Genomic DNA, 18,946 nt, shown 5'->3' with positions numbered 1-18,946 from the left:
AAAAGAAAAAAGAAAGTGACTTTTTTGCCAAGTTTCACATTTATTTTAGCAGTTAAATTGTCTGAAAAATAGTTGTGTCATTGGATAGCTGCGACAAATGTAGTTCGATACAGTGACTAGCTTGTATATGTAGCATGCATTCCACCCTTCTCACACTGAGGGAGTTGCCTGCATTGTGGTGCACAGAAACAAACAGAGGCCATCCACTGTGCACTGGGACCAAAGCGGCGCTCACAGCCTTATGCCTGCGAGACACCCACTCTTACAGGGGCCTGCATATAAGCTATCAGGGCGATGGTGGCTGAGGAGCAATCCTAAACAAAGCATAAGTGAAGAGAAGGACTGCAGAGGCTTTCTCAATTCACAAGGATACAACCAGGATTGCTCATTTGCAGGAGTGATTGCCAGGCCCAGGAAGAGCTCATAGTTCGCATGGGGATGGGGCAACTTCTCCCTCTCCTCAGAAGCCATGGCACTGCCAGCAAGATCCCAGGAATGCCTTTTCTTCCCAAAACCAGGAGTATTTGTGTGGGAGTCCTTGTTGTAGGGTTATTTACTCATCCATTGTGAGTGAGACAGAATGAAAGGGTAATAGTAAATCCCGGTTGGTTAAGTCGCCCCCTCAGCCAGCCAAGATTGCACGATTCAGTGAGCTGAAAACCTCTACTGCTAGAAGACCAAATTAATATCAGATTCCTTGAGAAATGTGGGCCATAATCATAGTGCATTAGAGGATAAACTTTCATAAACCTGTCTCAGTGTGAATCTGAGAAGGGAGCAGCATGTGTCCTGACTGGTGCATTACTGTGGGCCGAAACATGTCTGGGGATGCTTGTGGCCTCATGCAGACCGGATGTGATGCAGGAGTTCGAGCTGAACTACCATGTTTGGGGTGGGAGCAAGCTTGATTTGCATATGGACTTTCCCTGTTCTGTAATGGCTTGGCAGGCACCTCCTTTGTTTTGTATGACTGTTGGGGACACACTGGATCTCTGCCAACTGGAATAAGAGGCAGAGTCTGACAATTCTGCAACCTGATGATTGGTTCCTGTTGAGGGTTCACTTCTGTGACCTTTCAAGCTCTGACGCTTCCGTTCCTTTCATTAGGAAGTGCACGGCATTAGGAGTTGGGACCTCTGCATTGGAAGTCACAGGTGTTGCTGGAGCTCAATCTGGAATCCTTGTTATTGCAGTTGCTTCCTAATCCTCCCACCTCATACTACAGCTCCTCTGTTGGTCTTAAGATGTATCATTCTGTCATTTTAGATATAAACATGGTCATCATGTTCTGTCTCCAGATGAATGCGGTTACCATTGCTGGCCATGTTGTAAGCCAAAGCTGGTGATGAATGTTCAATATTATGGTAGAAAAAGAATGTGAAGAGGTGTGCATCTGCAGGTGACCAGACTGCTGTTCAAGGTGAGCTTCAGTGCATAGTATCTAGTCACCCATGTTATTTCGCGGCATGTAATAATATACATCCTAGTGTATTTGCCCAGTAAATTCAAAAAATATGTGTTTAAGACTTGTCACTGCATGTGATTGGTCGGCCATGTTTGCATGCTTATTACGTTTTCCTGTTGTTGTCATCAGAGTGGGTTTAATGTGATACTAGTCCCAGGCTTCTTTACATTAACCCACCACTGTGTAAGCCATTGTTTGTCACATCCAGTAAAGCAAGTGTGGTACTCAAGTGTGGATCAATATGTCTACCATGTGAAAATTGGACAAGGTAGCTGTGGTTATCAAAAAATGAACATTCCAAGTCCTCCTGAGTTAAACGACATAGGGCCTGATTCATAGAATTATTTGTGTGGAAAATAGGGTACTTGTGCGCCAAACTGCGTTCATCGTTTTATGAAATTGAATGTGCATTCTTTTCCTGGACTTGCATGGAGTTCGTGCAGGCTCGAAACGCCTCTGCGAGCTGTCGAGGCCCTTGTGTGAGAGACCACACAGACCATGGGTGTGTTTGCACAGAGGGCTGGGAAGGGGGCAAAACACCAAAAATGGGAAAGAACTTGCAAAAACGTGGGCGTTCCGAGAGATGGCCTGCAGGCAGTCCCTCGCACACCCGCAATTGCCCGGAAAGAGACATATTCAGGGATTTGAATTTAGACATTAGAAACAGAACTGCTATATCCTGTAAACTGGTAATTTGAAATCCTGATTGCTCACGAACGTGCTGCCTGACTAGGGAACTACAGTTCCCATCAGCCTGAGAGCATTTAGTTAGCATCCAAGGACAACAAGAACAAGCAGGGGGGGCGTGGCCAACCGCCATGTAGAGCGGACGCGACTTCGGCAAGCTCCGCAAGATGAGCCATCGATAAGCTGTTTTTCCTGTATTTAAGCCGGCCTCAGCGCCTACAAATCATCCCGAGAGCCGCCGGCGGCGACGAGAACCTCCTGGACCCTTCACACGCGAGGGTGGAAGCCCGGGAGCCGAGCTGAGAGGATCGCGCACCCCACGACGCGGACAGCCAAGATGGCGGCTCACATCTGCTGAGCCATCCGAGAGAGGGCCGCCCTGCGCCGCCGAGCGGAACGGCGAGGGGGTGCCCCTGCTGACCCCCCGGTGGCCACCCCTGCGGTAGGCTCGGGAGCCCCAAGCCCGAAAACGAGTGATCGACTGAGGCGGACGAGGGCGCCTGCTGGCCCCGCTGTCGGAACCGCAGGGGACGGAGGCCCGGCTGGAACCGAGGCCCAGAGATCGCGCACTACACCGAGTGCGAGTGCACCGGCCACCTCGCGCTGCCCCGGTTGGCGATACCACCGGAGCTGCGCACCCCTGCCCGAATTGCGCCACGGGGGGCGGAGTGCTGGAACCGCGGCATTCGGAACGGGCAGCTACAGAAAGGAGTTCCCCCCCCCCACCGGGCACCGAGAAAAGCAGCGCGGGCCGAAACGCGAAGACTTTCCACGAACTACCATATCAGGCCTAGCCAGGCCGTATCGCACCCCGCGGTGCCTGGAGGCCCTTGAGAACCGGCGCCGGAGCGCCTGACGCCCCGCGGGAGGGCCCGAAGCGTGGACCATAACCCTCCGAGCGCCGGAGGACATCAAGCGGGCAACTTCCACAGCGAGGTGAGGGGATGTCCTGCCCGGATAAGTCAGCGGGGAGGGGGACCAGGTCTAAACAGCGGCAGACCACCCTGGATGCCTACACAGCCCCCGAACCCCCCAGCCCTGAGTGCCCGACCATGGCGACTGCCGCAGGGGACACGAGCGCTACTCCAGCGACGCCTGAACCCACTAACTTGCAACTCTTGGAGGCCATCAAGCTAATCCAAACGACTATGGTGAATAAAATCGACGCAGTGGCCATAGATCTGGGACTCCTCCGCCAAGACGTCCGCTCCCTGGCTAATCGAACGGAGGCACTCGAGACTCAAGTACGCGAGAATTCCGAAGCGAACACCCAACTTCTCCATGACATGGAAGGCCTCCAGCAAACGGTCAAAAACCTCGAGAACAAGGTGGAAGAGGCCGAAGGGAGGGCCCGCCGGAATAACATCCGGCTGCTCGGACTGCCTGAGGGCATCGAAGGCCCAGACCCCACCAACTACGTGGAAAACCTCCTGCTGCAGGAAATCGGCGCAGAGAAACTATCGCAGGGGTTCTCCATCGAAAGGGCCCATAGGTCGCTTGCCAAGAGGCCCCCGCCAGGTGGCCCACCCAGGCCCATGATTGCTAAAGTGTTAAACTACAGAGACCGCGAGGTCGTCCTGGCGTACTCTCGGTCAGGGGGCCAGATATTGAGAAATTCGGCCAGGATCGCCATCTACCCCGACTACACTTTTCAAGTGCAGATGAGCAGGGCCCAGTTCATCTACACCAAAGCCAGGTTGAAGGCCGCTGGTTTGAAATACATGCTCCTTTACCCTGCTAGGTTGAAAGTAATACACAAGAACAGAGCCCACCTATTCGACACACCGGAACAAGCCCGGGACTGGATGGACGAGCAGCAACTACCAGACATAGACGACAAGAGGCGCAGGCCGCGCTGATACACCTACCTAAGACTACTGTATTATACCGCACCATAAGAACACTGCAATCCAACCCCAGGAGCAGCTGAAGGGATCCTACCACGCGGAACACCGAGGTTTTAGCTCCCTCAACCCCCCAGGAGCTTGTGTTTTTCTGTTTTTTCAGGGTACGTTTACCCACCCGTAGGGCACCCGAAGACCATGCCAGGTCCTAGGGAGCGGAAACGGGACAGTCACGACGAGGAGCACCTTGTTAGACCAGTTATTTGTTGGGGAAGTTCTTTCTTAGGGAAAGGGGTGCCGGATATCCGCACCCTAGTTGGGATCCCTAAAGTTGACACACCGAGACCACAGGACTCCTCCAATACCACAGCACCTCCAATGAGGCCTCGACCGGGACCTGGACTAGTGAGAGTACACCACCTTGACTATGGCTGAGAGAGTGAAAGTGATGACATGGAACGTCAGAGGCATGAATAGCTACGTGAAACAGCGAAGAATTCAAGCATACCTGCGACGATGCAAGGTAGGGATCGCCATGCTTCAGGAGACACACCTAACGGAGGCTAAACTGACTGCGCTAGCCAAAACCTGGCGGGGGACCTTGGTGGGATCCTCCTACTCCTCATATGCTAGGGGGGTCCTGGTGTGGATTAACCCGTCAGTCCCTTTTAAAGTCACGGACACAAAAACGGATAACGAGGGTAGGATGGCGCTGGTGCAGGGTACCATGGAGGGAAGAGACCTATGCCTGATTAGCACATACGCACCCAACCATGACGCCACAGCTTTTTTCCGCTCCTTGAGCCCTAGACTATGCCCCCACGCAAACAGCACCATGATCTGGGGCGGGGACCACAACTGCACTTTAGACCCCCTCAAAGATAGGTCAGACACCAAACACTCCCGCCCGTCCCCCCCCGCCAAGATACTATCCAAACTGATTTCCAATCTGTCCCTTAGCGACCTGTGGAGGGAACTGAACCCGGAGAGACGGGAATACTCCTTCTTCTCCCCGCCACATAACGTCCACACTAGGCTGGACTACATGCTAGTCAGCCTGGAGCAGCAAGCCACTTTCAGCGAGGCACAATACTTACCCAGAGTATTATCAGACCACTCACCCCTGTCGGTCACTTGGGAGGTACACCCGCCCAGACCCCCTATCCCTACATGGAGACTGCGAGCAGAAGCATTGCTTGACGCGGCCTTCAGGGACCACGTACAAGACAGCACAGACGAATATTGGCTACACAATCTAGGCAGCGTAGATCGCATCAGCACCGCTTGGGAGGCGTATAAGGTGGTCATGAGAGGGGACATGCTGGCAGCGGTAGGGGGAACCCAAAAGGCCATCACGAACGCCCTGGCAAAAGCAGAAAGTAAGCTGGGGGAGCTGGAGAATAGAGCGAACCCGACCCCCGAGCAGGTACGGGAAATAATAGCGCAGAGACAAGCCTGTCTGTCACACTGGGAGTCCCTGGGGAAACTAAGCTACGCCAAGCACACGGAAAGGACACACGCCCTGGGAGACAAGCCCGGCAAACTCCTGGCCTGGCTGTACAAAAGGGAATCCCCTAGGACCCCCATCTGCCACATCCTCAGACCAGATGGCACTGCGGTGCACACCCAGGCTGATATTAATATGGTCTTCTCCGAATACTACCAGGACTTATATTCTCAAGCCCCGCCCCCGTTAGACACCGGGATCGAGGACGCCCTAGACTGCATAGAGTTACCCAAACTAGACCCACAGTTGGCCGCAACCCTGGAAGACCCAATCACCCCAGACGAGGTCAAGGCAACCATTAGATCTTTACCCTCTGGGAAAGCCCCAGGTATGGATGGTCTCCCGGGGGAATTCTATAAGACATATGAGGAGACCCTCGCCCCGCTGCTGGCACAAGTGTACAATGAGGCTTTCGAACGCGGCATACTCCCTGACTCCATGAGGGAAGCTGTAATCATCCCCTTGCTGAAGCCCGGCAAAGATGGAACAGATTGCGGTTCCTATAGACCTCTCTCCATGCTCAATGTCGACTGCAAAATACTTTCGGCACTCCTCGCCAACAGGCTACGCAAGGTGATCCCCCTGTTGATTCACCACGACCAAACTGGCTATGTACCTGGGCGCTCTATCACTGAAAATTTACGCAGGTTGCACCACATCATATACCGCACTGAGCATGACACCCAGAAATACGCGGTGGCATCACTAGACGCCACCAAGGCCTTTGATTCGGTTAATTGGGAATGGTTGTACGCCACCATGGCCAGGATGGGCATTGGACCCGCCTTTCTTAAATGGACCCATTTGCTTTACACACACCCCGAGGCTAGAGTGCGTACCAACAAGACGTACTCTGACAAATGGCCCCTCCACAGAGGCACACGACAGGGATGTCCCTTATCTCCCATGCTCTATATCATTGCTGCTGAGCCAGTGGCCGCGTACATCCGGCAGGAATACGGTGGGGGAGGCATTATACTTGATGGAGTGACTCACATCATCTCCATGTACGCGGACGACACCCTCCTCTACCTCAATAACCCTGAGCATCTCCTGCCCTACATCTTGGAGACTCTGGACTGCTTCCAAAAACACACAGGCATCCAGATAAACAAAGACAAGTCGTGTCTCTACCCCCTCGCAGCGCTACACAGCAATGAGGGCGGACCCCTGCCCCCACTGGCTCTCCAGTGGCAGGTAACGTCCTTTAAATACTTGGGCATTGTCATACACCGTAGCCCGTACACAGAACACATCCTCAACACAGCCAGATCAAAGGACGCACTCACCAACTCCATGGCCTTCTGGGGCAAACTTCCCCTTTCTGTGGCGGGGAGGGCGGGTCTCCTCAAAATGGTAGCGCTCCCACGCCTACTGCATTGCTTCACCAATGTCCCCTACAACATCCCCTCAGCCTTTTTCAGAGAATTGAACAAACTCTGCAGAGAATTCCTGTGGCAGGGAGGCAGGCACAGGGTGGGGCTTGACATCCTCCAGAGACCCTACGAGAGGGGCGGACTGAAAGTCCCTAATTTCGAACTATATTATCTGGCCAGCCAATTGAAACACGTAACGCACTGGATGGCGGATGAAAGCACCACTGACACCAGACTTCTCCAGCCGGCCCTGCCACTACTGCTACTTAGAGACTTGTTGTGGGTCGGGAAGGGGGCTCCACAACGTCACCCATACCTGGCCATGTTGGGAACCCAGCTCTGGAAGAGGGCCTGTAAGGCTGTGGGGCTGCGAGATCCGTACTCCCCACAGATCCCCATCGCTGCAGTCATGGCGACACCCTCATGGGGGCACACCGAGGCTCGCTCGGTATGGGAGCCCCACGGAGTAGCGACGCTGGGCGACCTCATGCACGAACACGAACTTTCTACATTCTCCGACCTCTGCGAGTCGACGGGCCTGCCCATCGGGCAGTTCTTGCTCCACGGGGCAATAACTCGGGCCTTAAGGAAGAGATGGCCTGAGGCAGACAATCGATTTACAGAGAATGAAACCATCGAAACCTTGCTGGACACAGCCGAGGGAGGCCACGAAACCTCCAGAATATACGAGGCCCTGTTACAGGCAACAACAACGAATGAACTGAAATGCAAAAAGAGATGGGAGAGCGAAATGGGCCTTGTATTCGAGGACAACGCATGGGAAAAGATTACCCACTACCACAAAAAGACCTCCAGAAATGCACGCCTCCAATTAATACAGCTATACATCACGAACCGAGCCTACCTCACACCTGACGCCATATCTAAGTTCAAGGGGGCCTCGCCACAATCATGCCCCAAGTGCCATGCGCCACAAGCAGGAATGACCCATATGTTCTGGAGCTGCCCCATGGTCCTGAGGTTCTGGACCCAGGTACGAGATAGGGTGGCGCTGGCCGGGATAGAAGTCGAAATTCACGAACCAGCAGCTTGCATACTGGGGGCTTACAAGCGAAGCACCAAGAACAAGCCCCTAAATAGACTCCTGGACTTGATTTACATAACGGCGAAAAGGCGCATAGCCATGAGCTGGAAGAGCGCACGAGGACCTGGTGAGGCCCTTTGGTGGTACGATCTCAAGAGATGGGTCGCCGCGGAGACGGCGGCTTGGGAAATGGCCATCCAGGTACAAAAACTTGACTCCAGTGCAGATCTTCTCCGCTGGGTAGAACTGACTGAGCCGCTCCTCCGTTCAGCGACATCGGCCAGCACTCCAAACAGTCCTGGTAGTCCCTGCTCGACACATGAGCATATTGAATGATTGGGGACTGACCTGTGGTCTCGGGGGGAGGGGGGCGGAACGGGTGGGGAGGGATTGTTGAGGTTGTTGGGGGTTTTTTTTTTTTTTTTTTTTTTTTTTTGTGTGGGTGTTACACATATTACACCGCCATACCACGCACTGTTTGTTATATGTTTTGAAAAACCAATAAAAATTTTTCAAAAAAAAGAACAAGCAGCAAGAGCATGTCAGTCTTTGCCGGCTATATAAACTGGTGCCTCACTGCTATTTGTATTTAGCCTTGAGAAACAGAACTGCTATATTTTCAAGTGCTGGATAGTCTGTATGGACAAAGATCACAATTGGAGTCCATCCTAGATTTGATTTTCATTAAATGCCACATTTCTGTGTTCTAAACTGCTAATTTAAAAAACTGAATCCTTTGTTGCTTGTATTACTGAGCCATTGTTGAAATTGCTTTTGTTCACCTCCTGATTCCGGTAGACTGGTGGTTTGAAATCCTGATTACTCACAAAGGTGCAATCAGCCTGAGTGTATTTAGTTAGCATCCAAGTGCACCAGCACAAGCGCACCAAGTACAAGCCGGTCTTCGCCGGTCATCGACGTGCTCAGCGTCCGGCTCTCAGGCTTGCAGTTAATGTTAGCAGTTGTCTACCTTTACAATCACGTCTTTAGCCCCAACTCATCTCCGGGCCCTTTTACAGTTGTGTGGGGGAGACTTCTCGCTGGATCCCTCTTTAATTCATTCCGGCTGGGTTTTTTATTGTTCAACTGCATCCCCACCCGGCACCGGTCAACCTCACCCCTTTATTTACCCCTCTGGCAAAACCCAGATGGGTTTGGATAATAAAACCATCCTTTTACCTGGGAGCTCTGAATAAATCAGAATGAGCCTCCTTAATACAAGGTCACTAAATAAACATGCACACAGCATCCATGATCTCATTTTGGATAGAGACATTGATGCCCTGGGTTTTACGGAAAATTGATTCCTGGTCTCCATTGGTCCTATGATTGAAAAAGGTATCCCGGAGGGCTACTCCATATTTTGCGGTAACAGGGAACATGGACACGGGGAGGGTGGCTTTCATCTTCAAGAATAAGTATAACTTCTTCCAGTCCCCATGCTCATGCCAAGGATGTGAAATACTGTACATCAAAATAACGCCCACTAGCCTAAAGTTGTCTCAACCTTATCGTGATTTACTGGCCACTGTCGGTGATGCCAGGATTCAATGAGGAAATAGCCAGCCTATTGAGCGGATTTACTGAACCAAATCTCTCCACCCTATTCCTGGGGGACCTGAACCGATGGCGGGGTAATCCCACGGACACAGAAGCTCTGGACCTGGAGAGGTCCCTCAATAACCTCAACTATGTCGTCCTTAACAATGAACCCACCTTGGACAAAAAAAAAACATACTCGACTGGGTGGTGTCCCAAAACTTGTAAACCATCATTGATAACACTGTGCCCTGTGCTTAGTCCGACCACTACTGCATCGACTTTCATGTTTTTTTACAGGGCACGCTACCACAGACTCCTAATAGCTCTCAAAAAGTACTAAGTAGGAATTATAATATGATCCTTCCCCCTGATATTGGTATTAGTACACAGAGTCTTATGGCCCATACATCAGACAATGACTTGTGTGAGGCCCCTTTTTCATCTGTTGGATAGAATAGCCCCTATTCAGTCCGAATTGGTCATGGCAAACCTGGGCCACCAAAAATGGTTCGCACCATCACTTAAACTCTTCTAGAATGAAAAACGGAAGCTGGAGGACATTTGGCTAAAATGTGCCTCAGTAGAAAATAAAAATAATTAGAAGGCATATGAAAAAATATGCAAACTAAACATCGTAAATGCCAAGAAAGATTTTTATAACAACCAAATTAATAGGGCACAAAACTCCACAGGGAAATTCTTTGAAATCCTTAGATCACTCGAGAAGCCAAAGGCCTTTGCCATTACTGTCCAGCCCACGGCTGACGATTGTGCATAAGTACAAAATGTGTTTGGAGATAAAACGCTCAAAACCAGAGAAAAACATAGCCAGACACTGGGCCTCATTACAAATCAGGTGGTCCGGAAATAACAGTGGTGGTAAACCCGCCGCCACCGTTGTTTCTGGACCGCCTGATCCCGACTCCTGCAAGCGGGAGGTGATGTTCCCGCCAGGTCTGACCTGGCGGGTTTAACACCGCCTGCCTGCAGGCGGACGAGGAAACACCGGCAGCATTACAAGATGCTGCCGGTGTTTCCATGATCCCCATTCCCATTGAGTCCCATAGGACTCCATGTGAATGGGGATTAACACCCTTCCGCCTCCGTGATTCCCGGGAAACCGGGGTTGTAATGCCCCGGTAATTCCGGGAATCACGGAGGCGGAATGGTAATATGAGTCCGGCGGTAACCAGGCGGTTTTACTGCCTCGGTTACCGCAGGACTCGTAAAGAGGCCCACTGTCTCACTGTAACGTGACCTAAGGATGTCAGACAAACTATATTGAGCTACCAGAACCAAACAAATTTGTATTCACTCCAGCCATATTAGAGTTATGTTGACTACAATGTGACCTACCTTGTGCCGAATGTTTTCTCCCGCCCGCCCCCCAAGGATCATATTGGAACATCAAGAACTGTTCATTCCGCTTTTCACTGGCATAGTCAATGCCTTTTTTAGAGACGGCTACATTCCAGAAGCCATTAAAGCTGTGACGTTCAACACCTTGCTAAAAAAAACCTGGCTTGGACACCAAAGATCACAGTAACTTCATACCGATCACTAACTGCCAGTTTCTGTTGAAAATCCTTGAGAAGTGTGCAACGGAGCAACTCCAATTTTTTTGGGAGGATAATAACATTCTACACAAACAACAATTAGGTTTCAGGCAAGCTCACAGTATGGAGACAGCACTCATTGACCTGTAGACTCACGTGCTGATGATAATGGATGATGGGACCGCTGGAATGCTGGTGTTGGTGGACCTGTCGAGTAGTGCTCTCTGGGTTCTGGGCAAACTAAAACCCCTGGGCATCACTTTGGAATCCTCATTGATCGCTGAAGGCCATGTAAATCAAATAAGCAACATCAGGCCGTGTGCTACTAATAGGTGTAAACACTGCCTGTCTGACAAAATGTCAGACAATTCAGAATAGTGCTGTGCACATTATTAAAAACATACCAAGAGGCAACTAAATCTCAGCCAGTAGAAGTGACCTACACTAGCTAAGGATGGAAGATCGGATATCTTTTACATGTATCACACTGGCACACCACTGCCTCTTTGGCACAGCTCCTCTCTATTTGAAATCATTGATCTGCCCATATGTTCCTAGTAGATTCCTGTGTTCAGGAAATCAGGATCAGACCAATTGCGTAGCTTACAAACGGACTAATGGGCTGGGTAGATCCTTTCCCCCTCGAGCCGCCAAGATCTGGAACACAATCCCAATTGCATTAAGACTGGAACTCAGAGATGTAAAGTTCCCTTATGCACTGAAGACCGTCCGATTCAAGTAATCATTAGCACAGACTGTCTTTCTATCTTCATCGCTGTGTGTCCCATTTATATTCTGTTTATCTTCTGTCTTCATGTTGGCCCGCTGATGCCTCTGGGCTTCGGCACCCTATACATTTACAAATAAAATAAATAAGTAAAACACATTTGATTGCGCAACTTCTTGGCCGGGAAATGGCCTGGCAAGTCCTTCACTCTGTCCGCCACCTAAAGGCAGGCGTAAGCACACTTGCGTATAGGAATTGGATCATGGAGGGGGGTTTGAATGTCTAATTTCGAGGTGTATGTATGCAACTGGGGTTCCGATCCAACTTAGGGGTGGGCGTACACAGTGTAGCGGGGTGCAGGATGGTTTATGAGGGTTCACACGCAGATTTCAACTGAGTTACGATTTTTCATACCCATGTTGTCGGGGTGCTGGATACAGTAACAGGGGACCCTGCACAAGGTCACCGAGATGCAGGCCTGCTTGCGGGGGATCCCATGCACTGTTTGAAAAGTGTGTGTATTCGTACTCGGGGAGGAGCATGCAAAGGTAGCTGTCCTGGCTGCTTTTGCTTTGTGTGGGAGTGTGCCAGGGGTGTTCCGGGAACGACTTGCAAATATGGTTACTTTGTGCAGTAAATTCCATGAATACGTCAGACTGTATTTTTTAATCTGCGTGCAGGCTCACACAGTGTCCTTCTCAGCGCCTGGCCCCTGCTGGATTTCTGCACACATTTCCAGGAATTGGACCCATGGTGTAGGCATTGGAAGCAGCTTCTCTAAAATGAGTTAAGAATGACCCACCTTTGCTGATGGTAAAACCTCCTGACACCATGTTTACAGCAAATATTGGGTGGCATTCAAGGTATTACAACCTGTCATGCAGATAACCAATGGGAGAACACATATGGAAGAAGAGAGCTGGGTGGGTTTTGAAAGAAACGGTCAGTGATACGGAGGATTTGAGGCCAAAGCTGAAAATTGGAAATCGACATAGCTCAACTAACTAATGATACACAAGTATATGGACAACATACATTTAAGAAACCATCTTTGCATTTATGAACTGTCCAATGGAGTCAAGGTAAATTGTGTTGCTCCATACCTCTCGAATTAGTTGACTAAGTAACTCTGAATAAAAGTGCCGTTGGCCCTCAATATCCAGAGATCATATTGTGTAGGAAGAAAACAGGCCACTGTGCCTACCAGTGCCAAGAACAAGTCAATTCTAATGGTGTTGCTGTAATTCACACAACTAATGAATGTTCTTATGGCAACTAAGTGAAAGGAAAGCAACCCAAAAGGAGCCCAGGAAAGAATCCAGGAAGGCCAAATAAGTGTTGTTCCACTTTCCAAGGGAAAACAAGGTTAATTTTGTGCAAAAGGTCTCAGACAGTCCTGTAGAACTGAACTGACATAGAGCTTGTCACATCCCAAGGAGTTACAGGTTATATAGTGGGAAAATGCCTAATGTGGTTATATAGTTCACAATGTTTTCCCACCACCATCATTGGCTACCACCTATAGAACATGCCAATGCTCCCTATCGTCCCTCAACTGTTTGGCCACACACTGGGCCTCATTCCGAGTACGGTGCTAACCAATGGCGCTATTAACGCCTTGGTTGACGCCGTACCCGGACCGGCAGCGCCTTGGTGGATGGCGGAATCACCGCCCCATTCCAAGGTTGGCGGGGCGGTAATTCCCCATTCACCAAGGCTCTTCCCCATTCCCGAATGAGCCCCCATAGGGCTCAATGGGAATGGGGAAGATGCAAATAACGGTGACCGTTCATTACGGTCACCGTTATTGGCTTGGAGGCCCCTTTGCGCCCTCGACTTTAACACCTGCTCAAAGCAGGCGTTAAGGGCGAGGCCGCAGAGGGAACTCGGAGTATGGCGGTAAGGGATTACCGCCACCAGTCTCGTTACCGGTGGCCGCTATCCCTTACCGCCATACTCGGAATGAGGCCCACTATCTAAATCAACTCCCCTAACACGTTGTCTCTCTACATCGTCACTGTCGGATCCAGATATGGGTATGATTACTCAAATATAATGGCATATTGATAATTCGAGGCTGCCACATGATGTACACACTTTTTTCCCAGACGTGCCTGCAGAAAACTAGGGAGGCCAGCTTTGCTTTGATAAGACAATAAACCCTCTCATTATGCCAGATGTTGTGGCGCACACAAGATGCCTCCCCAATCTTGTACGTAATTTACTGGCATCACCTCTGCTCCACCTATCTCAAATCACAAGACGTTCCAGACACAACTCCCCACTTTTCTCTTTCAGACCTCAGGTGCCCAGTAAGGACGTGACTGGAGCATCACTTTCAGATCTGAATTTCAAGAAAGTATTTGCTTTAGTTGTGTAATTCATATGTGATGACCACTCTTGGGAAGTGCACTAGTGCTCTTAAATGTTTGCTTATCCTCTTGGCATCACAGAACCTTATGCCCTGTTCTCATGAATTCATCCTTCAAAGGTCTCACCCCTACCTGCTCACAATCCATTCCCACCACATTCTTACCCCCCCAGCTGGATACAATTAGTGGTTATTCATGCATATTAATACTCTTGCACCACTTCACACTAAATCTGTTGTTGATAGGAAAGGGAGAGACTGGATCTTCTCAGACCTAAAAGAACTCAAAGCTAAAAAAGCTAAATGCTTTCATGTATGGAGATCTACGCAGGTTACCTCTGATATGATATGATATGATAAGGCATTTGTAACGCGCCTATACACAAGTGTTTCAAGGCGTGATGAGGCAGGGAGGGGGGAAAGAGGGGAGACAGACAACGATCCTACTAGGCCAGGTGTCATTCAGATCGTGCAAGTGCATGGGTAAGGGGGACGGGAAAGTGGAAGGGTGAAAGGGAGAGGGGAAAGTGCAGTACAGGGTTAGTAATGAACAAGATACATAATAAGGGCCAGCTGGTGGCAAGTGCAAGATAAGTGCAGACAAGTGCTGGGAAGGGGGGGCTGTAGGGATACAAAGACAGTACTGCAGTGCAGGGGTTGCCAGGAAGGCAGTGCAGGGGAGAGTGGCTGGGCCAAGGACCGAGATTGGTGAGTGGCCCAGTTGCTGATTTAGTACAGTTTCAGTGATTTAGCAGGGGAGAGGGAGAGAGAAAGCAGAAGCAAAGAGGAAGGTTTTGAGGTGCTTCCGGAACCGGAGATAGTTCTCCTCAGGTTTCAGGGGGGCAGGAAGGCTGTTCCAGAGGGAGGCTCCTGCAGCGGAGAGAGATCTCCCCCCAACTCGTTGCTTGGAGAAGCGGCTGACCCTGAGGGAGTTGGAGGCGGAAGAGCGAAGTGCTCGAGAAGGAAGATATTTAGGAAGGGAGAGTTGAAGGTAATTTGGCCCCAGGCCCCAGAAGACCTTGTGGACAATGCAGAGGGTTTTGAACTTAATCCTCAGAGCCACAGGGAGCCAGTGAAGCGATTTCAGTCCTGGGGAGATACGGTCCCTGGGCTTGAGGCCAAGGACAAGTCTCGCAGTCCTGTTCTGGATGAGTTGCAGAGGGCGGAGAGTAGAGGCAGGCAGATTTAGATAGAGGCTGTTATAGTAGTCCAGCTTCGAGAGAACCAGGGCTCTGGAGACAGTGAGCTTCTGGGGGAAGGAGAGGAAAGGAAGGATACCTCTGAGGAGGTGCATCTGGTAGTGTGACTTCTTAGAAACGTCAGAAATGTGAGGAGAGAAGGAGAGTGTGGAGTCGAAGATGACCCCGAGGTTTTTTGCCTTGCAGGTAGGAGCAGGAAGAGGGCCAAGAGAGGCCGGCCAGAGAGCTGCAGGGAAGTAGGGAGTGGGTGTGCCGATGAGTAGAATCTCGGTCTTACTGGTATTAAGGCAGAGGTCGTTGGCGGAACACCATTCCTGGATAGCAGAAAGACAGTCAGAGATGAGGGAAGGAGAAGAGGAGGCCGAGGGTAGCCTGAAAATGAGCTGGGTATCATCCGCATAGCACTGAAAGTTGGGGCAGAGAGCAGCGATGCAGTGGGTGAGAAGTGCCAGATACTGGTTGAACAGCCAGGGAGAGAGGTTAGAACCCTGGGGGACACCACAGGTAGAGAAAAAGATGTCAGACATGAAAGATCCCAGTTGGACCTGGGAGGGTCGATTTGAGAGGAAAGAGGTCAGCCAAGCCAGAGCCTGACCGGTGATACCCAGGTTATCACGGAGATGGTTAAGCAGGATGGTATGGTTGACAGTATCAAAGGCAGAAGAGAGATCAAGCAAAATGAGAACACATGGAATGTTAGAGTCAAGGTTTGAGAGCAGGTCCTCACGGATGTTCAGGAGAGCAGTTTCCGTGCTTCTGGCAGCTCTGAAGCCAGACTGATGGTCATGGAGGCTACCGACAGATTCAGCATGGAGATTAAGCTGGGAGATGGCAAGTTTCTCCAGGAGCTTGCCCAGGAAAGGAGTGATAGAGATAGGGTGATAGTTAGCTGGGCAGGACGGGTCGGAAGAGGGTTTCATAAGAAGGGGGTGCACAAGGGAGTGCTTGAGAGGGGATGGGAAGACTCCAGAGGCGAAGGAGTGATTGCAGAAGTCAGCAAGGGCAGGAGCCAAGGAGTCAATGTGGTCCTTAATAGTTTTGGAGGAGCAGGGGTGGACCTGTGTTTACGAGACTTTCATAGATCGGACTTGTCTCGAAACCTCATCAGCAGAAAAAAGGGGAAAGGCAGAGAAGGAGAGAGGAGGGGTGGCTGCAGAAGGGCCAGGGGATGGGCAGGGAATAGAGGGGGGGAGGTGATGGGAGGAGAGTGAGGACAAGATGTCCTGAGTTTTTGAAATGAAGTGAGAGGCCAGTGCCGTACAGAGGGCCTGGGAGGGGACAGGAGAGGTAGAGACTGCAGCAGGGTTGGCCAGCTCCTTGCAGATTTTAAAGAGTTCAGCCGAATTGTTAGATGCCGCAGTGATGCAGGCTTGGATAAGGGCTCTCTTATTGGTGATTGCCTTTGTAGCAGGCGACAGGCCAGTTTGTCAGAGGATGAACATGAAGCATGCCATTTCCTCTCTGCCACCCTGCACAAGCGTTTAAGGGTGACGAGATCCGAGTCATACCAGGAGTTACATTTGGCTTTGGGCTTCAGGCGGATTCTCATAACAGGGGCAAGGATATCAGATATAGCAGAGTAGAGAGTGGAGAGGGCTGTGTCAGGGTGGGAGTCAGCCGAGGGGGGAAGAGGGGGCGAGAAGGTGGCAGCGAAAGCCTCAACTGACACATGCTTCATGGGTCAGATGACCAAGAAGGAAGATGACAGTGATGAGGATCTCTACATGGAAGCTGCTAAAGAGTACAAGACTTCTATCATAGTAGCGAAAATAAACATGTTTGATAATACCATTTTGAATGATCGCTCCGATTCAAAAGAACTCTTTAAAATATTGAGGGAAATTGAACATACATGTGCTGATAGATTTGATCACCCGGTTAAAGATGCAGCATTGTGTATGTAATATGAATCAGGAAGCAATGCTTGGGAAGCTTGAACAGATAAAAGAGACCATTGACAATTCCAAGAAATCTATAGGATTGCTCGTGCATACCCTAAACCATAGGGACTGCAGCCCGTATGCTCAGCAGTTTAATTTCAAACCCATGTTGGTGTCTGAACTAGCAATGATTATTGCTAATCTGAAGCCAACCAGCTGTAAAGGGATACATGCCGGGCAGTGATTATTAAGGCATGTACTCCATTGCTGATGAGAGCTCATTTTAAATGTATAAATGCATCCTTTATGGAAAATCATGTCCCTGATGTCCTGAAGAATGTGTGGATTACTCTCCCGTTAAAAAAAAAAAACCTGGCCTATCACCTGACATACCCACAAATTATAGGCCCATTACTAATACACCATCTCTTTAAAGAAATTTAATTTGGGTAGCCTACCTGCAAATTTCAGATTACCTGAATGCACGTGATTTTATATAAGTGGCAGTCTGGTTTCAGGTAGGGGTATGGTACCAAGACTGCACTCCTTGATTTAAAGTCAAAACTGTTACAGACAATGGATACGGGTCAACGTGTTCTGCTCATGCTGATGGATTTATCTACAGCTTTTGATCTGGTTGACCACTCTTTGTTTGTCACCAGATTAAAAGAAGTAGTCCTTTTCTCAGATAATGCTGCATTATGGATTGGCTCTTTCCTTCGTAACTGATTATGTAGAGTGCGCAGTAAGGAGGCTAAATCCCAACCATCTTGCCTCAGGTCTGTTGTGCCACAAAGGGGCCTGTCTTTCTCCATGGTTCATCAATATTTTCACTGTCCCATCTTTTGATCTTTTAGAAGCAAATCATGTCGCTTTTACCAAGTATGCAGACAACACGCAATGTGTTGTCACTCTGTCTGGCAACCATACTGATGATGAATCTACTGTTAATAAAATGTATGGACTTATTCAAACTTGGATGGTGACTAATGGTATGGAGCTCAACAAAGAAAAAACAGAACTGATGATAGTAGGCACTGCAAATATAATACAGAAGTTGAGTAAGTATTATCAGTATTTCTATGTGGCAGGTTGGCATTTATCTGAATCAGATTTTGAACATGAAGGCCCAGGTTAGCAGCCTAGTCTCTTCGACCGGCGAATTACATTAAAGTGTTGGCACAAATTCGGCCTTGCGCATCACGTGTAAACTGTGAGAAGTTAGGCAGGGCTATTGTGAGCTCAAAAATAGATTACTACAGCAGCCTTTTGGTGGGTGTGGCAAGATCTGAGTGTGCAACATTACAAACCATACAAAATAATGTTGTCAGGGTGAATACTGGTTTAGGGAAAGCGAGATCAGGTCTCAGTCTGCATTGGCTGGCCATCGAAGCTAAACGACACTTCCGCTTATTGTGTTTGATTGGTGCTCAACCGTTATAGTTGAGGGAGCTGCTCATCTACAAATTATCTGCAAGATCTCTCAGGTCAAATTACACTAATCAGCTGTTAATACCAGCTCATTGGTTGACTCAGGCTATGAAAGGAGCCTTCTATCTTGCTGCTCCAAAAGCATGAAATTCCCCAATCCCCAGATATTAGAACTCTGACATCCACTGAGCAACTGAGAAAGAAACTGAAGACTTACCTGTTCAGATAATCCCTATGCAATGTTGACACCCATTTTTTGCTTCCGGATTGTAATCAGATCTTCTTTATTTGTGTGTCCATTTAGTTATTTTCTTAT

This window comes from Ambystoma mexicanum, chromosome 6p, assembly GCF_040938575.1.
Source record: "Ambystoma mexicanum isolate Mex_15411 chromosome 6p, UKY_AmexF1_1, whole genome shotgun sequence".
Classification (NCBI taxonomy): Eukaryota; Metazoa; Chordata; class Amphibia; order Caudata; family Ambystomatidae; genus Ambystoma; species Ambystoma mexicanum.
Note: the sequence above shows the minus strand (reverse complement) of the source record.